We start from the raw sequence: 26,851 nt of genomic DNA on the forward strand, positions 1-26,851 counted from the left end.
AATTATGATTTATTTTAATATTATTAAAATAAATAATAATTATTGATACATATTAAAATTATTATTACTTGTTATTACAAATAAGTAATACTTTATAATAATTATTATATTTTTCCTTTTTTTTCTTATCTTGGTACGTTTTTCACAACTATTGATCAAATGGCCATATGAATTGTCCCTTTATGTGCCAATGTCCATAGACCGAGAGAAAATTATAGTTTCCAAAAGTATCAAATCGACAAAAAAAAAAACATGATAGCTGATCTCTCTCTCACCCACCCACCCACACACACACAGTCTCTCTCTCATAGGCTTTGCACCTAGTAGAGAGGGAGCTATGGCATTGTCGAGCCAGCCTCACAAATGGACTAGCCTATGACAATTACTTATTGGTAGTCCGAATGCCTACCATTCTTAGCTCAGCACATTAATGTGCAAGGAGGTAAGCTTGCATCCTTTTATATTCACACAATCCTCTCACAAATATCCAAATGCGAATGCTTCTTCGAAAACTAATCTTGTTATCCATAATATGTACCTTAGTTTGAGTTTAGAAAGACTAAAGTTACTTCAAATTACAACAAACAATGGCACTTCCAATTCATGAGGAAACTTTGGAACGATAGCATCTGTGATGCATGCGGTCCTTGAGTTACCTATGCCAAGTGATTTAGGTCTTGGGAATAAATGAATGAAACTTTAATTTTCTGCCCTTGCTTTATTTTAGACTTGACATTGTGCCGTACAAGTGTCCACCAACGTGCCTTATGTAAGTTTATTTCCACCAGAATACCCTTGCTCGCACGCTAGGGCGTACTACGGATGCTACTTTTGCACTATTATCTTTCTATATATAATTCAAATCCGGATCATGGATTGTTGTGAGTCGTGCATTAACAACTTTTAACGCAACAGAATATAGCTCATGAGCCAATATCAAGCGAGCAAGGCTCAAGCCAGCGCACCACATGCAGCTTCACCTTGTAGCGCAAAAGTAATTAGCATAAATCATTGAGTCGGCAGTCAAGTTTCACCTGGTAGAGAATCAAGGCTATTATTGATTTTGGGAGTTGTATCTCAAAGATGTAAAGGTGCACACTGCCGCAGCGAGCAAAGCGTAAAGGTATAAGCAACTCGGGCATGGTAGGATAGACATAAGTGGCCAAAAATTAGGTGCATACTCGAAGTGTCGCGTCAAGTGGGCTGTATAGTGGAAGTGCAGCTCTCTTATATAAACGTAGGTAAGGTCCGGGGCTGCCAAGATCAACCACGAGAGAGAGAGAGAGAGAGACAGAGAGCGAGCGAGCTAGCTAGCTGGAATGGCTTATGGGAAGGCCCACATGAAGAAGGTGGTGTTCGAGGTGGCAGTGAACGCGCCGGCGTCTCGCGTGTGGAGAGCCTAAGTGGACGAGCTCCCCTGCACCCTCCTGGCCGCTACGCCCGACCATTTCGAGCGCGTGGAGCTCGTAGAAGGCGACACTTGGGCCAAACCGGGCAGCGTCTTACATGTCAAGCTGGGGAAGAGCATGGGTAATTAGAGCCTCCATTCCCACTCTCGACGGTCATATTATTGGCTATTCGACTTTTATATGATAAGCAAGGCTCCTCAGCAGCGGATACTAGGTTATATTAGTGGCTATTCAAGTCTTGTAATACAAACTTCTCACAAGGGAATGCTAGCACGGGGTTAGGAACTAATTCCAAACATTTATAGTTGGTTTTAGAAGTTCCGAAATTCCTTAAAATCTCTATATCTTTTCCTATAATAACCTTGTTATGGCTCTTGCACATTGTTACTTTTGAACACACACACACACACACACACACACTCTCTCTCTCTCTCTCTCGTCTCATAATCAAAGTGAACTTGTTGGATATGATTGTATTGCAGGTTGCCTCCATGGGTTGAACTTCACAAAAATCAAGTTCGAGCACAAGAATGAGGACAACCTTGAGGTCACATGGCGCACAGTGGAAGGCTTTGGTTTAGGCACCTATTGGCTCTCTTTGAGCCACAACATCAAAGTCAAAGGTGTGCCTCATACAAGCTCTTCCATGCTCATCCACACCCTCGAGTTTGAAAGCATTGGTGAGCATGACCTCCACGAGGTGTACAAGGAGCAAGCTATCCAATTTGCACATGCTCTTGAGAGTTTCCTCAACACCAACCCAAACTTTGGTTGTGTGCCCAACTAAGTTTGTTGTCACGGTTCATATGGCACACTAGTTGAAAGTTTGTTGCACTTACAACTAAATGCATCTTCTTTAGGAGTATTTTGCACAAACTCTAACTCATAATAAATATGACAACATCTATCATCCTGTAATGAAATCTTCTATACTATAGTGGGAATAAAAGCCAAAGCTGATGTTTTTCTCTCATGACATGCTCTCAAGAATTTCAATAGTGATTGTAGCTAGAATATTGTGAAAAGAGGACACATTGACTAATTGATGTGAACTAATCGACCTACAACTAACAATAATTAACTAGTGGGGCTAAGTGAAATCCATGACTATTGCTACCTTCATGGATGCAAATGGGTCACAGTGTATGGACTCCATGTCAACATTTATGCACTTCCACATGAGACATCAATCATGTTATCAAAAGACTTAAATGAATTATAAGTACAATGTTCATGAGGAATTAATACCTTCTATTAAACAATTAAGCCATGTTAAAATTTATTTCATATTATCCCAATTTTTAAATAAGCAACATACTTAATGCCTATCATGTCGATCATGAAGGAAATAAGTTGCAAATATATGCAATTATTTCCTATTAAAATAATCAACTTTATACAAAGTATGAAATCCATAAAGCACGTTGTGATAGGGACAAAGGGGGGATTGGGTATCTACAAAATGGAGTAGTTCAATGTTAGTAAGAACTATTAAAGGCATATCCTTAGTCACTATCCCTATCTGCCAATATACTCAGTACACTACTTTAGGTTTGTTATTATAGTATGTTTTAATGGTAGACCTCACAATGGTAACCAACACTAAGCAATATTGCAATAGCATGTGTTTTATATGGGTTCTAAGAACCAATGTGTTCAATTGATAGAGAAATGTTAGGATGTGACAATCCTTACATTTAGGGCTATTAGTTAGCATCAAGTAGGTGGTCTATGAGACCTAAATCTAGATATATCATGTCACCACCATTTGCATTATTGCCATAAACATGGAGGAATAAGTTGAGAATATATTTAGGTGTCACTAATGATGCTGGTATTGAGGTTCGGTAATATGGAGAGAGAGAGAGAGAGAGAGAGAGAGAGAGAGAACCAAAGATGGCCTTAAAGTACTTGATTATGGTGCATCTTAGACGAAAATGGATAAGAGCGATATAATGTGTTAGCATCTATGGGATATTCATGTAGGTTGCTACTACACATGTGAAGCCACATTAATAGGTATTCATAGTGCATACATGGCATACATGTCTCACTTTGCTATATCATAGCGGCCATGATCAATTCCATAGCTTGAGTCTCATCATGCAACAAATAGCCAACTATGACACAATATAGGTTATGCATATATTTACATGGGTATGCATTTGGAAGAACATGTGAATATGGGATTTTTGTTATGTCCAATATATGAGAAGCCTCCAAGCTACACTCTTCATGAATAGGTAGAAGTATTATGTCAAGTTAGGGATATAGAAATATAGGAAATTTATGAAAGCTGGTAGGTGAAGTACGCACCATTTAGAGTGACTACTCTTAATTGTTATGGGAGCACTAGATTGTGCTCAAGAGACTAGACTAGATGCAAGATTTGTTACAAGAATTCTGATTACAAGATAATACAATGCAGGGGCACAAGGTACAATGATAACTTAACAAGTTATGAAAAATCCCACAACTTGGGACCATGGATATAGATAACATGACTTGATAGGATATGAAGGATCTCACAACCCAGGACCATAGGTATGGATACAAGATATTAGAATTCCAAGATCTCCCTTGATGGTGGGGATGAACAAGATACAAGACAATACTACTAGACAAGATCTCATATTACGAGATTACAAGGTGACAAGATAACACAAGTATAATGGAAGATAAGACAAGACTAGATACCATGACAAGACAAGAACTAGAACTAGCACTCGAAGTTACTTACGTAGAAATTTCGACTTCTTGAGCTTCCAAGACTGGCATTGGTAAGACGACTAAGGATCTCTATAGTAGGCCCCTCCTTTTATAGGTGTTGGAGGGTAGCTAAAGATATATTAGAATGTTGCATGATGATATCATCGATGATATAGGCAATGACAGAGTATATCTTCTAGAAGGTTCTATGATGACATGTCAAGGGTGGGTTCACACGATTGGTATGAGGATGTCTTATTAAGGGCGCATTCACATGGGGAGTGGATTCATATGGCATGAGTAGGAATGAATCCGTACACCTGATCATGGAATGTTTATGACATCACCCCTTCTCCAGCTTTGAGTTCCACGAGGATCGGCTTGGTGGTTTGGTCCCAGTTTCATTGGATTCCTCTTGTGAAATTCTTTAACTTTGAGAGGTGCTCTTTGGAGATATTATGTAGGTTGCCAAGTGTGATCATCATTAGGGCCAAAAATGCTTAAAAAAATGTGCTTGTAAGAAATGATTAAGTTACTAATTAGTTGAGATTTTGGAAGAATGAAAACGCCAAATTTGGTTGCTCATATGTGATTAATGAGTAAATATTGAATTCATTGAAGAGCTCAGCCATTAATTATCCCTCATCTTTAATTCATGTCAAGGTCACCTTTTTGGCCGTTTTTTGTCATAGGAGGCTCAAAAGCTAGATGTTTTTTAGGAAACCATACAAGAAAACAGGTGAGCATTACTTGTGAGCATAGGAGAGAGATGTGCGGGATAACGATAAACATTGCAAGCACACCACGACTTGCATTTCTAAGGATGGAGGTTTGGAGACACCTTGATGTCTTCCTAAAGCTTCTCAAGCAACAAACAAAAACCTACACGTATCCAGAAGAGTTCAAATATTCGATTATAAATCTTGTTCAAGCAATAAAGGAGATATGGGGAGAAAAAGATATCACATTTTATTTGGTAAGAGAGAATATTTAATCCACGATTTCTTCGATAATTTTCCATTGGCATAAAATGATCATTACTCTTATGAATTTGTGTAAGAAGTTGGGAATAGCAAATAAGTGTTAATAATGTTGATATTATGCCATGTCACACTGACATTGGTATAAAAGGAGAGAAGATGTAATTTTTCACATCTTTTTGACACATTAATACAATTACAGACTTTCTCTCCCTTCTTGCTCACAACTTCTATGGCTTCCCCTTCTTTCTTGCCTTTCTCTCTCTAAATCTAGTCTTTCTCTCTCCTCGTCACTCTTATTCTCTCTCTTCCTGCAGTCTTTCTCTCTCCTCTGCAGTCTCTCTCTCTCCTCTTTCGCTCTCCCTGGTTCTCTCTCTGACAAGTGGTATCAGAGCTTCAGTCTTTGATCCATTATTTTCTTCCATTTTTAGTCCCATTTTCCTATTTCAAAACCAATTTCAGACAAAAATGGTACAAGACAGTGACTAGTGGAGTGCTGCAAGACATCTACAGTTAGCAAGAGACTACATTTGGAGATATCCAAGGTCAGATATGCCGGGTAAAGGCTTAAATGGCTGGACGTCATCAAATTTTATGCAAAATTGAAGGTAACTAGGGTAAAGGATGGTTAACCGGACCTAGCTAGAGACTAAACTACGGTTACTTTTCAAAAGAGGTCTTCCTTTCCTCTTTCTTTAAGCTCTGCCCAAGCTTCCATGGAGTTGGCTAGCTGAGATCTCTTCTTTTCTCATTGATCCTTGCTCTCCATCAACAATGGCCTGCATAATGGCACTCTAGACATCAAATGCAACAAGTAGAGCACCATTTCATGCCCTGTTGAAGCTGCTACGTGGCTTGGACAACAACCCGAAATTTGCGCTGATTTTTTTCAGCCTGTTCTTCATCTTCCTTCAGTCAATCTTCAGCTATGGTGCTTCTAAGTGATCTTTGGCAGTGATTCCTTCAAGTTCCTGGTGTATTTACTCCAAAATAGAGCTATATTCCTCAGCTTTTCACTCTCTTGAAACCCTACATGAACAGTCCATGGGCAGCCATGAAAGCTTCAGCCCAAGCTTTCATTTCTTAACGATTTCTTGAAGATTGTTCATCCTTTTGGCCCATGGAATCATCTCAGCAAGGATTCTTCAACAAATTGCAAGGATTAAGCATGAAATGGTTAAAGATTGAAGATCAAGAGCTTCTATGGAGCAAAAATTTGGGGGAAACGGGTTTAATGCTTCAATTTCAAGCATTTGAAGATTCAAGATTGGTCTCAAGCACCGGATAAGCAAGCCTTATGGATTATTTTACCAACATTGGACAACCGGGGGCTCTATCAAGCATTTGAGAATTGATCAAGTCATCTTCAGCCATGTCAAGGTACTTCTCTTTAATTCTTAATCTCTCTCATTAATCCAATTGCTGAGCTTAATCCATTTGATTGAGAGATTAAAGAATTGAACATTATTCATTAAATTCTCAGCCAACCTTTGCTTGAATCCATCTATTCATAAATGCAATGCTTGCTTAATGTATATTAGTTTCAATCAGTGAAATAGAGGCTTCAATCTGAAATTTCAGTATAACACTTGAATCCTATTGACTGAATCCATTGATTGATGCCTTTGTTTACTCTAATCCAATTGATTGCACTACAAGGAATTGGGCAATTAGCGATGCCGATTAGCGACGGCGGATATCGGCATCGCTATTGGCGTCGCTATTTGCGTTCCATTTGCGACACAAATAGCAACGCAAATAGCGACGACAATAGCGACGCCGCAGGAAAAAAAACGCGGCCGAAACCCGAGCACTGTTTTCATTTCTTTTGTTTTGCCTTTTGAGAGCGAGAGCGAGGGAGAGAGCGAAGGCTTTGTGAGAGAAGAAGAGGAAGAGACTTGCTGCCGCCGCCGCCGCCGCCGCCACCGCCATTGTTCGCGAAGGAGAGGAGAAGCCCTCGTTACAAAGAGAAGCCGCCCACGCTCGCCATATCTCATTGGTGAGTCTCCCTCTCTCTTTCTTTTGCTTGTTGAAGGTTTAAATCGTTCTCTTTTGCTTGTTTAGGAGAGGAAATGAAAGAGAAGGAGAGGGAGAGGGAGAGAGAGAGGGAGAGAAAGAGAGGGAGAGTGCATTCTCTCTCTCTCTCCCTTTTGCTTGTTTAATGTTTAAATTACTTTCTTTTTTGCTTGTTTAGGAGAGGAAACGAGAGAGTAAGAGAGAAAGAGAGGGAGAGGAAGAGGGAGAGGGAGAGGGAGAGGGAGAGGGAAAGAAAGAGAAAGAGAAAGAGAAAGAGAAATAGAGGGAGAGGGAGAGGGAGGGGGAGGAAATGAGAGAGGGAGAGAAAGAGAAAGAGAGGGAGAAGGAGGGAGAGTGCATTCTCTCTCTCCCTCTCCCTTTTGCTTGTTTAATGTTTGAATCACTTTATTTTTTGCTTGTTTAGGAGAGGAAATGAGAGAGAAAGAGAGCGAGAGGGAGAGGGAGGGGAAGGAAATGAGAGAGGGATAGAAAGAGAAAGAGAGGGAGAGTGCATTGTATCTCTCCCTCTCCCTTTTGCTTGGAGGATGTTTAAATCACTTTATTTTTTGCTTGTTTAGGAAATGAGAGAGAAAGAGAGATAGAGAGGGAGAGGGAGAAAAAGAGAAAGAGAGGGAGAGGGAGAGGGAGAGGAAGGGGAAGGAAATGAGAGAGGGAGAGAAAGAGAACGAGAGGGAGAGGGAGAGGGTGAGAGAAAGAGAGAAAGAGAGGGAGAGGGAGAGAAAGAGAGGGAGAGGGAGGGGAAGGAAATTTAAGATAATAGACTTATTGATAATGGTATGTAGTGTGCTTTGCCATGGGCCACGTACTTCATCAAAATGAACCCAAAAGTATTGTTATAGAAGAAGAAACCCTTAAATTGAGTATAGGATAATTTCTCTCAGGTCTTATGACTATGAGTAGAATTGATTGAAATAAATTTTATTACTATAGTTATAAAATTTCATAGATGGCGCGCATTAATTTTAAAATGGATTACTTATACTCAAAGCCGAGATATAACAAATAATTATCTACCGGGACAAACAAATCGTTGAGCATGATACAAGGCCGAGATATAACATCGGAAAATCTCTCAACTACTATATACAATGCAAGATTTATGGTCAACTTGCAACTTGATGTACATCTCCATAAAGCTATCCATTTAAGCCTCGTTTGCTGTAATGTAGATAAGATGGCAAACGAAGGTCTTATTGTTCAAGACCGCGAGACGTATCTTAATCAGCGTGTCCCATGTCCTTGCTCTCAATGCAAGTTGGCAATTAGATGAAAACGCCGATTGTCTATAGAACACGTACGAGGATTTGGCGAGTTTCAATCTGAGATCATTGATCAGGCGATTGCGGATTTTCAGCAAACGGTAATTTGAAGTTAGCATTTTTCATGCATTGTACTCTCAAGCTAATTGAAAACCATACACAATAAGATTGGGTCTTGTTGGCAAATTTTGTATCCAGAGGGGTGATGTCTCGACCCAAGGGGGAGTGCACCCTTTACGGCCAATTAGAAGAGTTCGTGGACGTGCGATGGATGGATCAACATGCCCTGACCAAGGCCTATAGTCAAGATGGGATACCTTGACTTCATATGATTGCAACATTTTCAGCATGGAGGAAACACCATGTCGATGAGCTTTATGGATGCAAGGTAAGCCGTATTTTTATCTTTTCCTACAGATGCGTACCTAGAGCAAGCAAAGAAAAACTGAAGCAGGTAGCCACTGCCGGGGTTGGGGTTGGGCTGTGATTGAGACTTTGAGTTTTAGACTAGAGGTATTAACTTGTTGCTTGCTACCTTTAGGCCAGCTTTTCATATTTTAGGTAATGAGTCAGGGCATAACTTAGTAAACACATGGAATTAGAGAAAACAAATGTCCAAGGTGGATGCGGGGATTAGTATGTGTGTGTGTAGTTCATTGAGCAACCTAGTGTTTCTATGATTAAGGGTGCTTATGGTACCTTGCATGCATAGGTGTATGTGCATTAACATGTTCATATCTTAGATGTAATGTGGGCTAAGTGTGATTATGTGGAAACGAGAATGCCTAATCTAAGTGTGTATTGTACTGCAAGGTAGGTTTAACCTAGCAGTATGATTGCATGTGCATACATATGGTAGGGGTATGAGGTACTTATGCACAAGGTGTCTTTAAGCAGGTTTCTAGTATACTAATGCACTACATATGGTTGGTTCATAAGCGCACTTTGTGCATGCAAATGGGTTATTTGTGCAAAGAGTTGTGCTAGTACATCAAATGAATGTATGTGTGTCAATGGATACACTAGGGTGTAAATGGGTGTACATGAGTGTAAAAATGGATACTTGCACAAATGCACTAGGGTGTGATTGATGCTCATGGGTATTTGGATGCACACAATTGTGTGTGTAAGAATGCATAAGCACAATGGAGTGGGTTGATATGCATAGGTGTGATGCTTGCTATACTGATATACACAAGTGTACAAATACACACTTGGATATAAGAATATACACCTGGATTCACAGTGGACAGATGCACTAGGTGGTTGCACTACATGGGTTCATGGATGTAAAAAGATGAAGGTGGGTAAGATTGGTGGATGGATATACTAATTGGTGAAGAAGTATGGGCAATGATACACATGTATGCACACGAGTGTATGTGAATACACATGGATACATGTAGATGCACATACCATAATGTCTTAGCAAGGTAGTCCACCCCTCTCACTCATTCTAATATACTTTCTTTAGATTGGATCAAAATGTGGAGAGTGAAAAGGGACTATGGTTATAGAGCATGTGTAGGTTACCGAGGGGGTTAAGGTGTCTAGTGGTTGCTAGGTATGTGTAGCAATATTTGTGTAGGGGGCATGTGCTATTCAACTAAGTAGATGCATAGGACAATGTGTGTGTGATTCCTTAAGAGGATGAATGCACAATGGATTGAAGTGGGTTATAGTGGTAGGGTAGATGCATAATGAGAAATATTGACTGCACAATCACATGGTTGGGTGCACAACACAAAGAAGTGGTAGATGGATGCACACAAGGTGATGGTTGCACCATATGATGCACTAGAGAGTGTAACTTGTTGAGTGCACTACACTTGCACTACATAGGGTTACAAACATGTATAAATGTTAGAATGGATGCATTATGGATGAGATGAATCTACATGGATACACAATAAGTAGGTTGACATATACCAAAGTGTGGATGCATATAGTGTGAAGCACACGTGCATATGGATGCAGTCAATGTGTGTGAGTATCACTATGTGTATAGATGCCATGCAAGTGACACATCAAGCCACCTCCTTATGCAGCCACTTCCCACAATCCTCCCTACTGAGTGGGTTAGAGGTAGGTTGTGGAAAGAAAGAAGGGATTTGTGTGTGTATATGTGACATGTTTGTCACTATGTATAATTGTTAATCGCAAGACGTACACGGCATGCAATGTACAAGCAAGCAGGAGATGGAGCCTAGAGTTTTGAAAATAGTTTTTTGATTATCACAATATAATGTGCGTGAAGCACATACATATTTGAATTGCTGAATGATTGAAATAACTATATTAGCTAATCATGTGAATCCATAAGCTAGGTATTATCCATGCGAGTTGTAATGATAGCATAAGCTCTTGTGGAAAAACGGGAAAGGTTCTAGTTCATTCTCACCACCATAGAAAAAGCATGCAATCAGAGCTTATTGATCTTGAGATCCTAAAGTGGATTGGATGCCCAAGAGAGATGGGGAAACTCTAACACTAGAAATCATGTATAAAAATTATGAGAATGAACAGAATAATCTATTCATATGTGTACAAACCTGTTGAGATATCGAGCTCCACTCGTGATATGCCAGGGTGACGGTTGTGCATTTATGTCACCGACTTGTCAGTTGCAGATGTGGTTGGTACACCGCCCATGAATAATAGCTAGATAACAGTTATCCTTATCTACTCTAGTTCGTGGCTCAGTTAGTATGCCACCTTAGTTAGTTGAGTTTGGTTTGAGACCCATATATAGGGTTCTTCTATTTCTATGTACTAGAGTTCTTTTTGGCTTACACAACTAAGAAGATGAAAACTGTTTTCAGCCTCCACCCTTGTGTGTATTCCCCCATTGTGCAAGCAAGAAAGCTACAAGTAAGACTCCTTCCTTCTCTCCCACAATCTTGACATGGTATCAGAGCCTTGTTCATGGTAAGGAGTTCAAGAAAGCAAGCCAAGTTCGCGGTGTTCTGGTAAGAGGAACAATGTTGCTTTCATTCTTCTATTGTGGGAGCAAGTCTCTGCAGGTAGCACAGCCGGAAAGTGGAAGAGTGCATTGTCTCAGATTGAGACGCCCTTCGCGGTGTAGCAAGAGGGTAGTGTATGCTGCGGGCAAGGGCTTTAGCCCTTGGTTGCTCTGTTTTTTTTATTTGAGGCCATTTCGGGGCCTGTTTTGGAGACGAAAGTTTTCTGCACGCACTCAGGAAAAGGTCCAGTTTTATGCTGTGCGACCACTGTTCTACAGGTCAGTGAAAAGTTACTGTAGAAATTGCATCGTATGCCTGTGCGCAGAGACATTGGGAGTTACAGAATTAACCTTGTTGCTTGTTGATGCAAAATCATCACTAGGAAGTGACTGTGTGGTCAAATACCACTTTCGTCAGTTTTGCAGATTTGCCCTTGTGAGGCTGAAGCTGTGTTCTTTGCAGTGACAGAATTTTTTGCAGTATTCTGTAATGGTGTCTGATTCTCTTTCACAGATTGTCACTGAAAAGCTTGATAAGAACAACTTCCAAGCATGGAAGTTTAGAATGACGAATTTCCTTATGGGAAAAGGATATTGGGAATTTGTTGCAGGAAATGAAGAAGAACCAGTTCTTCCTGATGTTCCCAATGAACAGCAAATACAAGCATTTAAAGCATGGCATGAGAGAGCTAGGAAAGTTATGTACTGGCTATCTATCAACATTTCAGACTCTATGATTGTGCATATTCAAGATGCAAGTACGCCAAAGGAGGCATGGGATACTTTGTCAAAAATGTATAGCACAAATACGCAAGCCCAAAAAATGTAGCTCAAGCAAGAGTTGCATAATGTGCAAAGAGAAAATATGAGCATCAATGACTACCACATGAAGGTGAAGAAGATTGCAGATGCACTTGCTTCCATTGGGCCGCCAGTGGAAGTTGATGATTTAGTTTCTGTGACCTTGAATGGTCTAGGAAAGGATTATGCATAGTTTCGAACATCCATTTCCGTCCGTGAAAGATTTTCTGATTTTGAGGAGTTGATTACTCTTCTAATTTCTGAGGAGCAAAGAAATGGTGGTGCATCTTCTTCAGGGGGAACTTCAAAAGAAGCTGTCTTCTACTCAAATGCTGGAAGAGGTAGAGGTAGAGGAGGCCGATCTGGAGGCCGTGGTAGAAATCAAAATATGCAGTAAACTCAAGAAAATCAGCCCTATGGAGAAGGACGTTATAACTCTAGAGGTAGGGGGAGCCAAAGAGATCGTGGTGGATGGCAAAGAGGCCAAAATGCAAACAGCAATGTTGAATGCTACTATTGTGGTAAAATGGGTCATATGGCTAAGGACTGCTATAAAAAGAAGAATGACATCATGAATGGAAGATTTCAACAAGGGAATTATACATCTTCTAGTAGACAGGGTGATGACAGAAATGAGCATTTGTTTATGGTGCAGCACATGAATAATTCTGTGACAAGTGTAGAAGAAAGCAACGATGTATGGTATGTTGACTCAGGTGCATCAAACCACATGACAGGTCATGCAAAATGGATGGAGGATGCAAGGAAAATGGAAAAACCAGGATTTGTGGAGACTGGTGATGATACTGCACATCCTATTGTGCAAATTTGAAAAATTCATTTGTCTATGCAGGATGGGAAAAAGAAATACCTGTCCGATGTATTTCATTTTCCGAATATCACCAAGAATCTGGTTTCTGTTGGTCAAATGGTTGAGCAGGGCTTGCAGGTAGCAAAAGGAAAGAAGAAGGGCAGAATGTTTATATTGGATGCAGACATGTCTGAATTGAGTGCAGCAATGTTTGCACATGGGACCGGTGTAGTTGCAGATATTGATATCTGGCATAAACGCATTGGTCATGTTAATGTACAGCGACTTAAATCAATGCAGGCCCAAAATATTGTTGCAGGATTGCCTAAATTCAAGGTTGCAGAAATGCATAAGGTATGTGAAGCCTGCCAATTTGGAAAACAGGCAAGGAAACCATTTCCTAGACATGTTCAAGAGAGTAAGAAGCCATTGGAATTAATCCACTTTGATGTGTGGACTACTAAAGCTGCATCTCTTGGAGGCTGTCATTATTTTGTCACTTTTATTGATGACTATAGCAGAAAAGTTTGGGTGTATTTTATGAAAAAGAAAAGTGAAGTTTTTGGGCATTTCAAAACTCTTAAAGCTATGGTTGAAAAAGAAACACGCCTGCAAATAAAATGCCTAAGGTCAGATGGAGGGGGAGAGTACCTCTCAAATGAGTTTGCAAGGTTCCTGCAGGAGCATGGCATAAAGCACCAATATTCATGCAGTCATACCCCACAACAAAATGGAATTGCAGAAAGGAAAAACAGGCATATTGGAGAGGTATCTCGTGCCATGCTCAATGAAAAAGACTTGCCAGATTTTTACTCGGCTGAAGTAGTTGCTACAACAGTCTACATAATGAACAGGACTCCCACTGCAGCAATACATGGGATGACTCCAGAGGAGAGGTATACTGGTAGGAAGCCAGATATTTCTCATTTGAAGATTTTTGGTTGCATTACCTATGTTCATGTGCCAGATGAGTTGAGATCCAAGTTGGATCCAAAAGCTGAGAAGTGCATCTTTATTGGTTACTCTCTACAGCAGAAAGGGTATAGATGCTATAACCCTTCTACTTGTAAGTTTACAGTGAGCAGAGATGTTGTTTTTTATGAGATGAGTAGCTGGTATAAATCAGTAAATGTGATTGATGATGTAGATACACAAAATGGTAATGCTGCACAGAATTCACAGCAACAGTCACAAAATATTAGTGGACCTGGAATGATCTCTAGCAGTGGTTCACATTCTTCGCCATGGACAGGCAGATTGAGATCAGGAGAATCTTCTCAAAGCAATGCAGATAGTGGTATTCAGGTATCACGAAAAGGAAAAGAGAAAGTAGATCAGCCCATGTTTGATGTGAATGCAGGTCACTCTTATGTGGATGGTGAATCCAGTGGCTCAGAACAAAGCATTGATGATGAGTTGGGTATTCCTTCTATTGTTACACCTGGAGTAAGGAAGACCAGGGATGTTTTGAGAGCACCTGGGAGTGAACCTACTTTCCGCAGGTCTACCAGAGCTAGGTATCCTGTGGATAGGCTGAAATATGATGGATTTACAGCCATTCACTATGCATATATGGTCAAAGTGATATAGGAACCAGAACCCACTTCTTTTGAGCAAGCCATGGGAAAAGAAAAATGGGAGAAAGCCATGGATGAAGAAATGGATGCCTTGGAATCAAATGCTACATGGGAATTGGTACCTTTGCCTAAAGGTAAGAATGCAATTGGCTGTAAGTGGGTTTATAAGGTGAAGCACAATGCAGCTGGTTCTGTGAACAGATACAAGGCAAGATTAGTAGTCAAGGGGTATACACAAACATATGGCATTGATTATGAAGAAACACTCAGTCCGGTTGCAAGGATGGCAACCGTAAGAGCAGTCATTGCTATGGCTGTATCAAAGGAATGGTCTTTACATCAAATGGATGTAAAGAATGCCTTCTTGCATGGTGATTTGCAAGAAGAGGTATATATGGAGTAGCCACCAGGTTATGTGCATGTTGTTCCTGAGTTTGTTTGCAGGTTGAAGAAAGCATTGTATGGCTTGAAGCAAGCACCTAGAGCATGGTCCGACAAGATAGGACAGTATCTTGTCACTATTTGCTTTCAGATTTCCAAGGCAGATTTCTCACTTTATGTGAGAAAAATAGAGAAATGTATTATGCTGCTTGTCATTTATGTTGATGATTTGATTATCACAGGTGATAGTGATGAAGATATCCTTCATGTGAAAATGCTATTGAAGCAGAAGTTTGAGATGAAGGATTTGGGAGAGCTGCGTTATTTCTTGGGCATTGAGGTGATTAGATCACCAAGTGGGATATGACTCTTGTAGAGGCAGTATGGATTGGACATGTTTTCCAAATATGGGATGACAGGCTTAAGCCTATTTCAGTTCCTTTGGAGCAGAATGTGAAGCTGAGCGCAGATGCAGGTGAGCTTCTGGAAGACCCTACTATGTACAGGCGCATAGTAGGAAGTTTGATTTATATGACTATTACCAGGCCAGATTTGAGCTATGTTGTTGGATTGGTAAGTCAGTTTATGCAGGCTCCAAGGAAACCGCATTTAGATGCGGCTAGACGCATACTCAGGTATGTGAAGTCCACATTGCAGTATGGACTATTTTATGAGACTGGGGTTCAGATACAGTTGCATGGATACACTGATGCTGATTGGGCTGGTAGTATTTCTGATAGACGATCTACCAGTGGATATGTGTTCTCTTCTGGAAGTGCTGCAGTCACTTGGAGCAGCAAGAAACAGCCTACAGTTGTCTTGTCGAACACAAAGGCTGAGTACAGGGGCGCAGCAATGGCTGCATGTGAGGTAGCTTAGTTGCATAAGATACTTTATGATATGCATCAGTCTACTTTTTTATTGTTACACACGCATGGATGCTATTGTAGTCCATGCAAAGATTTTGTAAAATAGATTGTGCATCATCACGAGCCTTGGGCATGGTATTTCCAAGTAGTAATATATGATACTTTAGCAACCTGAAAAAAAAATCATAAAACATCTTGAAAAAGCATAAGTGTTTTTTATAATGGAGCTAAAAAGATCAATAGAGCAAACATAGAATGTACCTGAATAAGTCAGTCACACTTGCATCCCTTCACCCATATTTTGCATGCACACTTAGGAGTGCAAGCAGTGTCTTCAAGATAGATACTCCGTACCCATCATATAATGGTATGTATGCTTCCTCATGGGCCAGTTGTCATTTATTGTGACAACATGAGTAGTATACACTTGGCAGATAACACAATCTATCATGCTAGAACAAAGCACATTGAGGTGCATTATCACTATGTACGGGAGAGGGTTTTACTAGGTCTTATTGATCTAGTTTATGTCAGCACAGAGGATCAGGTAGCTAACATATTTACGAAGGCATTGGGCGCAAAGAAGCTGCGCAAGTTCAGAGACCTGCTTGGTGTGCAGGAATTGGGATTGAGCTCGAGGGAAAGTGTTGAGATATCGAGCTCCACTCGTGATATGCCAGGATGACCGTTGTGCATTTATGTCACCGACTTATCAATTGAAAATGCGATTGGTACACCGCCCATGAATAATAGCTAGATGACAGCTATCCTTATCTACTCTAGTTCGTGGCTCAGTTAGTATGACACCTTAGTTAGTTGAGTTTAGTTTGAGACCCATATATAGGGTTCTTCTATTTCTATGTACTAGAGTTCTTTTTGGCTTACACAACTAAGAAGAGGAAAACTGTTTTCAGCCTCCACCCTTGTGTGTATTCCCCCATTGTGCAAGCAAGAAAGCTACAAGTGAGACTCCTTCCTTCTCTCCCACAATCTTGACAAAACCTTGTGCACTTGCCTTCCTACTTTCATTGTGAGAGAGTGAGTGTGAGAGTGAGAGATTGAAAGCAAAAGAGTGAGGGAAAGGGATGAAGAGGGTGAAGCTTTACTCATCTTCTCTCTAAGCAATCTCTCTTAACATGCCCATGATTCTCTTCTATTTATGGAGATCATTAAAGGTTGAGAGTTGAAGGAGCACTCACTTGGATCACAGAGTATACAAAGTGCATCCTTCAAAGGATGGAAGGAAGGCCATGCCAATGCTCTTCAATGAATAAGAGTTTGTCCAACATCCCACACTACAAGATATAGGCCTTATACCGACGTTTAAAGCGATGAAAATGTAAATAACAAAATTTGGCCCCGTCGTCGCAAAAAGCGTCGTTATTGGCGATGCCATAGAATAGTTGGTAATACCGTCGGTATCAGCGTCAATATCAGCGTCGCATTTGCTGATACCGATGCCGATACCGACGCGGATAGCGATGGTTTGTGACGTATATAACGATGCCAATAACGATGCGAGCAGTAAAATTTGTGATGCTAATAGCGACGGTAACAGGGAAATAAATTTTTTTGTGGCAGGGCAGCTTGATGAGAGCCATACAAAATAGTTTATGCACTACTGTGTACAATGCCCTTGCAAACAAAAACAATGTATACTAAAATCATAAAACTGATACATGAAATAAATACATGATTGCATAATAAGTGATTGGTACAATCATGACAGGATATCACTAATACATATAAAATGTCTACATAGATCAGGCGACTCAAAAATAAATGTGTGTGAGCAACAGGGATCCAAGGGCGAGCTACAAATCCTCGTCCCCCGAAAGCTCGTCCCGTCGCAAAGGAGCATCGTACGGACTCTGCAAAAAAAGAAACAACACATCAGTCCACCATACAATAATGCATTCAAATATCTCATGGTAACTACGGACAAGAAAGATGAGTGACTTACAGGGCCGCCGCGTCTATACAATCGGTCGATCAATGCAGTGAGACCGTGCCTCTCTGCATATCGAGTCTCAAGGCCAGTCGGATCACGATTTGTAATCGAGTGCTGCAAAGAAAATAAAATGCTAATTGTTAGAAACATGATTGTCAGTACAAAGAATATTTGAAAAAAATAAACAAGCAAAACAAAAGAAAAACTTATAAAGTCCTCCAAATATGTCCTCTGTCCGCCACTCCCAAGATGGTAGACCACTCTGGCCTCGAGTCGTGTCCTCACCGCCTCGTGCTACTGACTCCAACGTCTTGGAGAATCTGTAGCCTCCTCCCTCAATCGGTGCCAGTCGTCTACATCTAACCACTCGGGCTTTGCAGCCCCACTCTTGATTGCCTTGCGTGCGTCGGATCGTCTATGTGACATGTATGCATGCATGCAATCCATCATCTAGCCCATAGAGAATCTATCTACTGAGGCTGGCACCAGAAACTCCTCGTGCAAGGATGCTACTATGTAGTCCTTGATCCCCTCCGGTATGTTCTTCCAATGATCCAAGACGTTGTGTCGAAAAACTTGTTGGCACAACTCTCTCATGCGAGCCATCACCCTCCTCCCCTCATCATTCATGATGATGGCTCCTAACCTACTATCGACTAGATATCCATAACCCCCTGGAGTCTACCTAAGTTGGGTCCTCTCCCATCTGTGTCCACACTCCTGGGCATATCCAAGAGACCCCTGTGCATCCGGTGTACCGACCGGGGTAATATCTCTCGGAGTGGCACCCACAGGGGTGCCACCTCTACTGACGGCTGTGCAAAAGCCAGAGTAACTGGAGTAGACGTCCCCAGAGGTGTGACAAATCCCTGAGGTGACACAGCTCCAGCTGAACGATGAGACGGAGACACCACGTCTGTGTCTCCACAACATGCACCTGAGCCTGAGCCATGCTCCCTGGAAGGGCCACAAGAGCGAGGAGTCACACATGTATCCCGTGTCGACCGCGGGCTCACTGCCTCTATATCTCTGTAGCATCCCCTGATCTCGATGCACTCTCTCCCTTTGGTCCAAGTCGTGAGCGTCGAGCTCATCTGCTCGAAGTCAAAGCATCCGATCGCGCTCAAGGAAATCTAGCAGAGCGCCCTAACGAAGATCGAGACAGCTCCTAGTCTGCCATCTCTCTGAATCTCGCGATCTGGTCTGGAGACATGCGTGCGAAGATGTCCTATAACTCCTTCATCACTCATCCCTCGACTCATCCTGAAAATGTCACCTACACAGATAAAAAATGATGTTAGAATAATCAATTTAAATCATACAAATCACAATAATATAAATAATTGAAAAAAATCTCACTTAAAATGCATATCTTATTTACCTTTATAAGTGATTGGTCAACGAATTGAGTAAGTGGATGCTCCAAGTATGAAGTATCCTATGGTCCCATGTTAATCTCCTGACACAACTCCGCATACACTGGAAGGTCAATAGACATGCCACCACAAAATAATGAGTCCACCTCGTTCTCAAAGAATTCTTGGACTCCTATATTTCCATCATTGTTAGCCGATGCTGGCTCCAAGCTTTCGACGGCCTCCACCCCTTGCAATATCGACCCCTCTATTTGCATATTATCTTCATCTATGCTCAGAACATCGCTTTGATCATATACTATCACACTTCGAGGAGTTGAAGGTATAACAAACCACCATCGAGGTTGTCGGGGGTTTGGATAGAAGATTAACTGCTCACAAACACATACAAGAGAGTTCAAACCATCGTGACATAAACCATGTCGTAATACAATTAGCAAGTAAATGAGTCCATGCACGTGTTCACAATGGGCCGATGATACAAAGGTGTCGTGTAAATCCGTCCATTTTTTTTCGGAATCTATTTCGAGAAATCTGGATGGACCTCGTTAAACTGTTGCTCCAGCTCCTCCAAGTACCACTTTGAACCACTACATATCGAATAATATAATGGAGAAGCTACGGTAATCCACCGTAACAATACTTTGCAAGTTCCCAAAATACTTCATCTCATCCACAACCATGTTTGGATCCGTTGCTCGTCGCCGGCTCTCTTGCTCCAAAAAAATCATAAAACACCTTGAAAAAGCACAAATGTTTGTAATAATAGTGCCAAAAAAAAATCAATGAAGCGTATGTACAAGATACCTGAACAACTCGGTCACACTCGTATCGCTCCACCCGTATTTTGCTTGCACACTTAAGAGTGCAAGCAGTGTCTTTAGCCGAGATACTCGACACCCATCATATAATGGTATGGATGCTTCCTCTCTAAGCGGATCAGAAGTCTCGACATCCATGCGAATCAATGCATCAATCATTTCCTCCATCTCAGGCTCGAAGATTGTAGGTAGGTCTAGAAGGTTGCCTGTCTCCTCTGGCATTGACGGTATAGATTGGCCTTGCGAGTGGTGGATTGGCTCCTGACTCCATCCATTGCACGCCCACGTACTTTTCTAATTGGCTGCAAAGGGTGTACTCCCCCTTTGGATGAGACATCACCTCCCTAGATAGAAAATTTGCCAGCGAGACCCAATCTTATTATATATGGTATTCAATTAGCTTGCGAGTACAATGCGTGATTGATATTAACTTCAAATTACTGTTTGCTGAAAATCTGCAATCGCTTGATCAATGATCTCAGATTGAAACTTGCCAAATCGGCGTACGTGTTCTATAGACAATTGGCGTTTTCGTCTAATTGCCAACTTGCATTGAGAGCAAGGACATGGGACACGTTGATTAAGATACGCCTCGCGATCTTGAACAACAGGATCTTCCTCGTTTTCCATTTTGTTTATGTTACAACAAAAAATTTGTTTTTGTTATCATTATTTTCTTTTCTTAGATTATTATCCTCTCCTTCCATCTCTCTCGTTTTCTATGACCTAGCATATAATATCATATAACACTAGTATTTAGTACCTAGTACTCAGTACCTAACACATAATATTTAGTTTTCTCTCTTCCTCTCCCTCTCTCATTACCTCTCCCTCCCTCGCCCTCACCCATTTTTTCTCTCTTTCTCTATTAGGTTTAATGATATTTCTCTTTTTCTCTCTCCTCTCTCTCTCTCATTCCTTTTTCTCTCTCCTCTCCCTCTGTCATTTCCTTTTTCTCTCTCCTCTCCCTCTCTCATTTCCTCTCCCTCCCTCGCCATCACCCTCTCTTTCTCTCTTTCCCTATTAGGTTTAATGATTTTTCTCTCTTTTTCTCTCTCCTCTCTCTCTCTCTCATTTTTTATCTCTCCTCTCCCTCTCTCCCTCATTCCTCTCCCTTCCTCTCTCCTTTTCTCTCTCCTCTCTCTCTCATTCCTTTTTCTCTCTCCTATCCCTCCCTCATTTCATTTTCTCTCTCCTCTCTCATTCCTTTTTCTCTCTCCTCTCCCTCTCTCATTTCCGCTCCCTCCCTCTCCCTCACCCTCTCTTTCTCTCTTTCCCTATTAGGTTTAATGGTTTTTCTCTCTTTTTCTCTCTCCTCTCCCTCTCTCATTTCGTTTTCTCTCTTCCTCTTCCTCTCTCATTTCCTCTCCCTCCCTCTCTCTCTTTTTCTCTCTCTTCTCTCTCTCATTCCTCTCCCTCCCTTGCCCTCTCTCATTCCTTTTTCTCTCTCGTCTCCCTTTCTCATTTCCTCTCCCTCCCTTGCCCTCACCCTCTATTTCTCTATTTCCCTATTAGGTTTAATGGGTTTTCTCTCTCCTCTCTCTCTCTCTCATTTTTTTCTCTCTCCTCTCCCTCTCTAATTTACATTTCTCTCTTTCTTTCCCTCTCTTATTTCCTGTCCTTTCCTCACCCTAACCCTCTTTTTTTCTCTTTCTCTATTAGATCTAATAATTTTTTCTTTCTCCTCTCCTTGTCTCATTTCTCTTTCTTTATTTCTCTCCCTCCCTCACCTAACTCTCTCTTTCTCTATTTTTCCATTAGGTTTAATGATCTTTCTCTCTTTTTCTCTCTCCTCTCTCTCTCATTTCTTTTTCTCTCTCCTCTCCCTCCCTCGCCCTCACCCTCACCCACACCCTCTCTTTCTCTATTTGCCTATTATGTCTCTCCTTTTCTCATTTCTTCTCCCTCCCTCTCCCTCTCTCATTTCCCTATTATGTTTTCGTCTCTCCTCCCTCTCCCTCCCCCTCTCTCATTTCCCTATTATGTTTTCGTCTCTCCTCCCTCTCCCTCTCCCTCTCTCATTCCCTCTCCCTCTCCCTCTCCCTCTCCCTCTCTCTCCCTCTCCCTCTCCCTCTCTCATTTCCTCTCACCCTCCCTCTCTCTCTTTTTAATTTCCATCTCTTTCTCTCTCTCTCTCCCTCATTTCTTCTCCCTCTCTCATTACATACAAATTATACAAAAAATAAATAAATAAGAGAGAGAATACACTCTGCCTTCCTCTCGTTCTCTCATTTCATCCCCCTCCCTCTTCCATCTCCTCCCTCTCCCTCTCCCTCTCACTCCCTTTCCCTCTCCCTCTCTTTCTCTCTCTCTCCCTCCCTCCCTCTCGACTCCCTCTCCCATTTCCTCCCTCTCCCTCTCTTTCTCTCTCATTTCCTCTCCCTCTCTCAATATATATACACAAATCATATAAGCAAAAGTAAAAGAGAGAGAGAATGCACTCTCCCTCCCTCTCCCTCTCTCATTTCCTCCCCATCCCTCTCCCTCTCCCTCTCCCTCTCTCATTTCCTCCCCCTCTCTCTCCCTCTCTTTCTCTTTCTCTTTCTCTCTCCCTCTCTCATTCCCTCTCTCTCTTCCTCCCTCTCCCTCTCTTCAATTTCACTCTCTTTCTCCCTCTCTCTCTCCCTCATTTCTTCTCCCTCTCTCATTATATACAAATTATACAAAAAATAAATAAATAAGAGAGAATACACTCTCCCTCTCTCTCGTTCTCTCATTTCATCCCCCTCCCTCTTCCATTTCCTCCCTCTCCCTCTCCCTCCCCCTCCCTCTCCGTATCCCTCTCTTTCTCTCTCATTTCCTCTCCCTCTCTCAATATATATACACAAATTATGAAAGCAAAAGGGAGAGGGAGAGAGAGAATGCACTCTCCCTCCCTCTCCCTCTCTCATTTCCTCCCCATCCCTCTCCCTCTCCCTCTCTTTCTCTTTCTCTCCCTCTCTCATTTCCTCCTCCCTCCCTCTCCCTCTCCCTCTCTTTTTCTTTTTCTTTCTCTTTCTCTCCCTCTCTCTTTCTCTTTTTCTCCCTCCCTCTCCCTCTCCCTCTCTTTCTCTCTCATTTTCTCTCCTAAACAAGCAAATGAAGGAGAGAATTAAACCCTAAACAAGCAAAAGAAGGAGAGAATGGACTCACCGATGAGATATGGCGGGGGTTTGGTGGCTCCTCTTCGCGATGAAGGCTCCTCCTCTCCTTCATGAACGGCGGCGGCGGCGGCGGCGGCAAGCATTCTTCCTCTCCCTCTCTCACCCTATTCAAGATGGTCGCTCTCTCTCTCGCTCTCCCTCTCGAAACATTTGAAGAAAATGCGCAAAATGAACCCGCGCTCGGGTTTTGGCCTGTTTTTTTTCCCTGTGGGGCATGTAAAATATTACACGGCGTAGCGAACATAATCTAAGAAAGAGATAGAGAGTACACAACAGATAAGAGGAGAATTAGTAAATTCTTTAACTCCAAACAACTGATACAAAGATGGCTTTGTCCACCCGTACGCTTCCACTGTGTGAAGCTTAGATGGTGATCTAGATAGAAGATAGGTGAAGAGCTTAAGGCTAGCTGGAACAATACAACTCCGACTGGGGGAAAGATGAGTGATCGATGGCTATGAAGGGGTTTAGCTTTTATGGCCTGCGAAGGCCGTGAGGTTGGCCTGACCGACCTACCATACAAGCCTCCACCAGTCGGCCAGGGAATATTCCAGGGAATATTCCACAATAGGGGCCCCTTTTAACTCCCTTACCCCGCAACTCGATGCAATGCACCTCGAGTTGCTACCAGCTTAACCACTCCGTCTAACCAAAAGATTAGACCCACAACGGTCACCTTTTTGCCATCTGGTCACATAGATCTCATCTGATATACAAGTCAGGACTCAACCAATGTCCGGACTCACATTTGGCTTCTCCTCATAATGGGGGCCTTACAACTTTGAGCACCGTGGATCATTGGTAGCATCTAATGAGGGTGGGGCATTGATCATATCTAGCAGGGCGTCGCTATTTGCGTCGACGCAAATAGCGATGCGGCTACCTGCGTTGCTACCCGCTGTCGCTATACATTTCAATCCTTGACGCAAATAGCGACGCCCTGCTACCTGCGTTGCTACCCGCTGTCGCTATACATTTCAATCCTTAAAGTGCCACTATGTTGACCTTATATATCACAACATTTTAGTTTCATTTTTGAGGGATCAACCATGTGATCACATGTACTTGGATTGCAATGTGGAATATGGGGCTAAGATTGTTCTTCTAGGAGAGTCTCTTGAAAATTCAAATAATCTAATGCAAACAATATGCCAACTAGAAGATCCCAATCATTATGCATTCAAGAAGCCTCTCATCCTTTCATTGCTATTGGTCCTATTGTTATGGACTTTATGCTTGTCATTCATAAAATCAACAACAAATCAAGCTGCATCAATTTGATAAATTTTCAAAATGTACGAGTATATGTATTTACATCGAGATATCTTATTAGCAAAAGCAACCAAAGTTTTTTGTGTCACATTGTCATCTTGTATTTGCATTGGAGTCTTAACATCATCCTAAAGGTTAAAGTTGATGAAACAAACATTCAATGTTATCCACTTTGATGGGTAGTTACAAGCAGGCATTTTACTCCTTTTGACTGCCACGACACATTATTTAATAAGAATTCGACGCTTTGATTCAAAACAAGGGAATACAATTTAACCAACACTTGTTACAAGTTGTGCACCTCGGATGATAACTATGGTCCTTTTGTCCTAACCCAGGACCAAAGAGTTGAAAGAACACATTAGGGTTTAATAATCACTACTCAATCAGGGTTAAGATTGACCAAACGGATGTACAATGTTCTCGATTTTCTAAATTTACAAACTCCCATATTATACCCTTCGACTGCCATGATACATCCATTAAGAATCATAAGCTGCAATAGAGCCAACACGGTGCGGGTGGTAGCGGTCGACGAATGACCTGTTGTTTCGCAGGTGGGGCTGGTTGGCTGTACTTGGAAGTGGTAATATGATCATCTGGAGAAGAAGAAGAGGAAGAATAAGAATTATAATTATGGCTAACATGGACGTGGTCGCCGCAGCCCTCAGCCTCATGCGACGAGCTGGCATTGTGAAGCTGCTGGACTCTCTGCTTGTGGCACTTGTATGCGGGCGCATAAGCAACCGATCCAAGCATTGCACCTAGCACGCACAATGAGACTGAAGTCCCAAGCAATCCTGATACTCTGCTCTGGGGCATTGTAGCTCGGTAGATATTGTCGATGATGAAATGTCGATGACGATACTCCTCCAAGGCGCTGGAATCCCGATCTGAATGGACTGAAGTATTACAACGCACCGTGTTTATATGCTGATGATACCAACGCGCAGTCCGCCGCTCTTCTTGATCACCTTTCTAATTAGTCGAACAGCAACGATATTATTACGAGCCGTTATGGTATAAGTGAGTACTACTATTGTACGACCTACATATTATCCGCACACAGATATTTCAACATTGGGGCATTAGTTCCAAAGCCAACTACATAGAACTCAACAAAAGATGGTTGGACACGAATAGATTGATCGATTTATCGAAGTCACACATCTGCAACAATAGTAGCCGATAGTCCATCCAAATAGGCGGCCAAAAAAGGATGGTTAACACAGGGAACCGTGAACCACTTCCTTTACAAGAAATTCTTATTATAACTGGTAAGAAGGTCAACCAAACTAGAAAGAATGCAATTATATTATATAGTAATGTATTGTATAATTAGTATTAATGTTAAGAAAACCAGAAAATCTTTGTTTTTATGAGTTACTTCCTGAAGAGGATCCACAAAGCAACCTTCACTCTATTGATGGAGACATTATGTGGTTGTTACTTCGACTTTACTATGATAGATATATTTGTGTTCTTTATGGGTCATATTCCATCAGAGGATGCATTCCTTGGTGATTTACCTCCACGTTTTAGTTTGAGTGTGACCTTGTGCATTTTAAGTTTATTGGGAGAGGCTTCTACCATGTGGTAGTGGGCTCTCGAATGGAATGAGATTAGATTTCTTAATGCTCCATTACTTTGAAAGGAAATGTGGTGCACACCATGCCATGATCAAGCAACTTGTCCCCTCAAAGGTTCTCCTCTCAAAATGCCCAATGTGGGTTTCATTTCCAAGACATATTGCCATCTTTGATGTCAATATCAAGGGGATTGCAAGTGCAATTGGGAAAGAGTGCTATATGTTCCCCCCTTGTTGATTAATGTAAAAGGCAATCAAATTGTCTATATTCTCTAGGGCTGTGGCGTGAAGAAGCTTTCCATATGCATGTTAGTTGTGCTAGAAAGTTAGTATTTTTGCAAGGGAATGCCGTCAAAATGCCTTCATATGATAAAATAGAAAGAAAGAATGAAGTGACATGCACCACTTCACTTGGGATGCCAAGATTTCTTAGGCAAACTAGGGAGGAAAGAAAGTGCCTACCATGGACATGAACAAGGAACCACTGCATCCAAGTATTCCAATATTGGTGCTAGTATGAGCTTAGAGAAAGCAAGCCAACCACTCAAGAATGCCACAAGTAAAAGAAAATTCCCTATTCCTAACAATAAGAACTTCCCCCTGAACAAAGGGATGGATTACCAAAAAGAAAAAGGTGGGGAATAGAAGTAAAGAGAGAATGAAGGGAGGTAAAGCATCCATTAGAAAACTTGCTAGAGATGCACAATGCTTCACTAATATATATGCCCCACTAAAAGCTTTGGTGGGATATTTCTTTATTTTCTTCTCATGCATAAATTTAATATTTGTTCTTGGAATGTGCAAGGCATTTGTTCTTCTAACGAAAAAGAAAGCGTTAAGGCTCCATGCAAAAAGAGTAGGCTAGATATTTTCTCTCCACAAGTGGGTAAATTAGGTGTTGATCA

General features: G+C 41.5%; 1 long non-coding RNA gene across 1 annotated transcript; it reads left to right on the plus strand.

The window, feature by feature from the left end:
• The first annotated feature begins 896 nt into the window (after positions 1–896).
• On the plus strand, positions 897–2,382 carry LOC148020301 (uncharacterized). The gene is made up of 2 exons (XR_015694952.1): positions 897–1,530; positions 1,892–2,382. It is a non-coding gene; the product is annotated as an uncharacterized LOC148020301 (long non-coding RNA).
• Positions 2,383–26,851: the final 24,469 nt, after the last annotated feature.

Source organism: Lygodium microphyllum, chromosome 19 (genome assembly GCF_053477565.2).
Source record: "Lygodium microphyllum isolate KBCC chromosome 19, Lygodium_microphyllum_v1.1.10, whole genome shotgun sequence".
Lineage (NCBI taxonomy): Eukaryota > Viridiplantae > Streptophyta > Polypodiopsida > Schizaeales > Lygodiaceae > Lygodium > Lygodium microphyllum.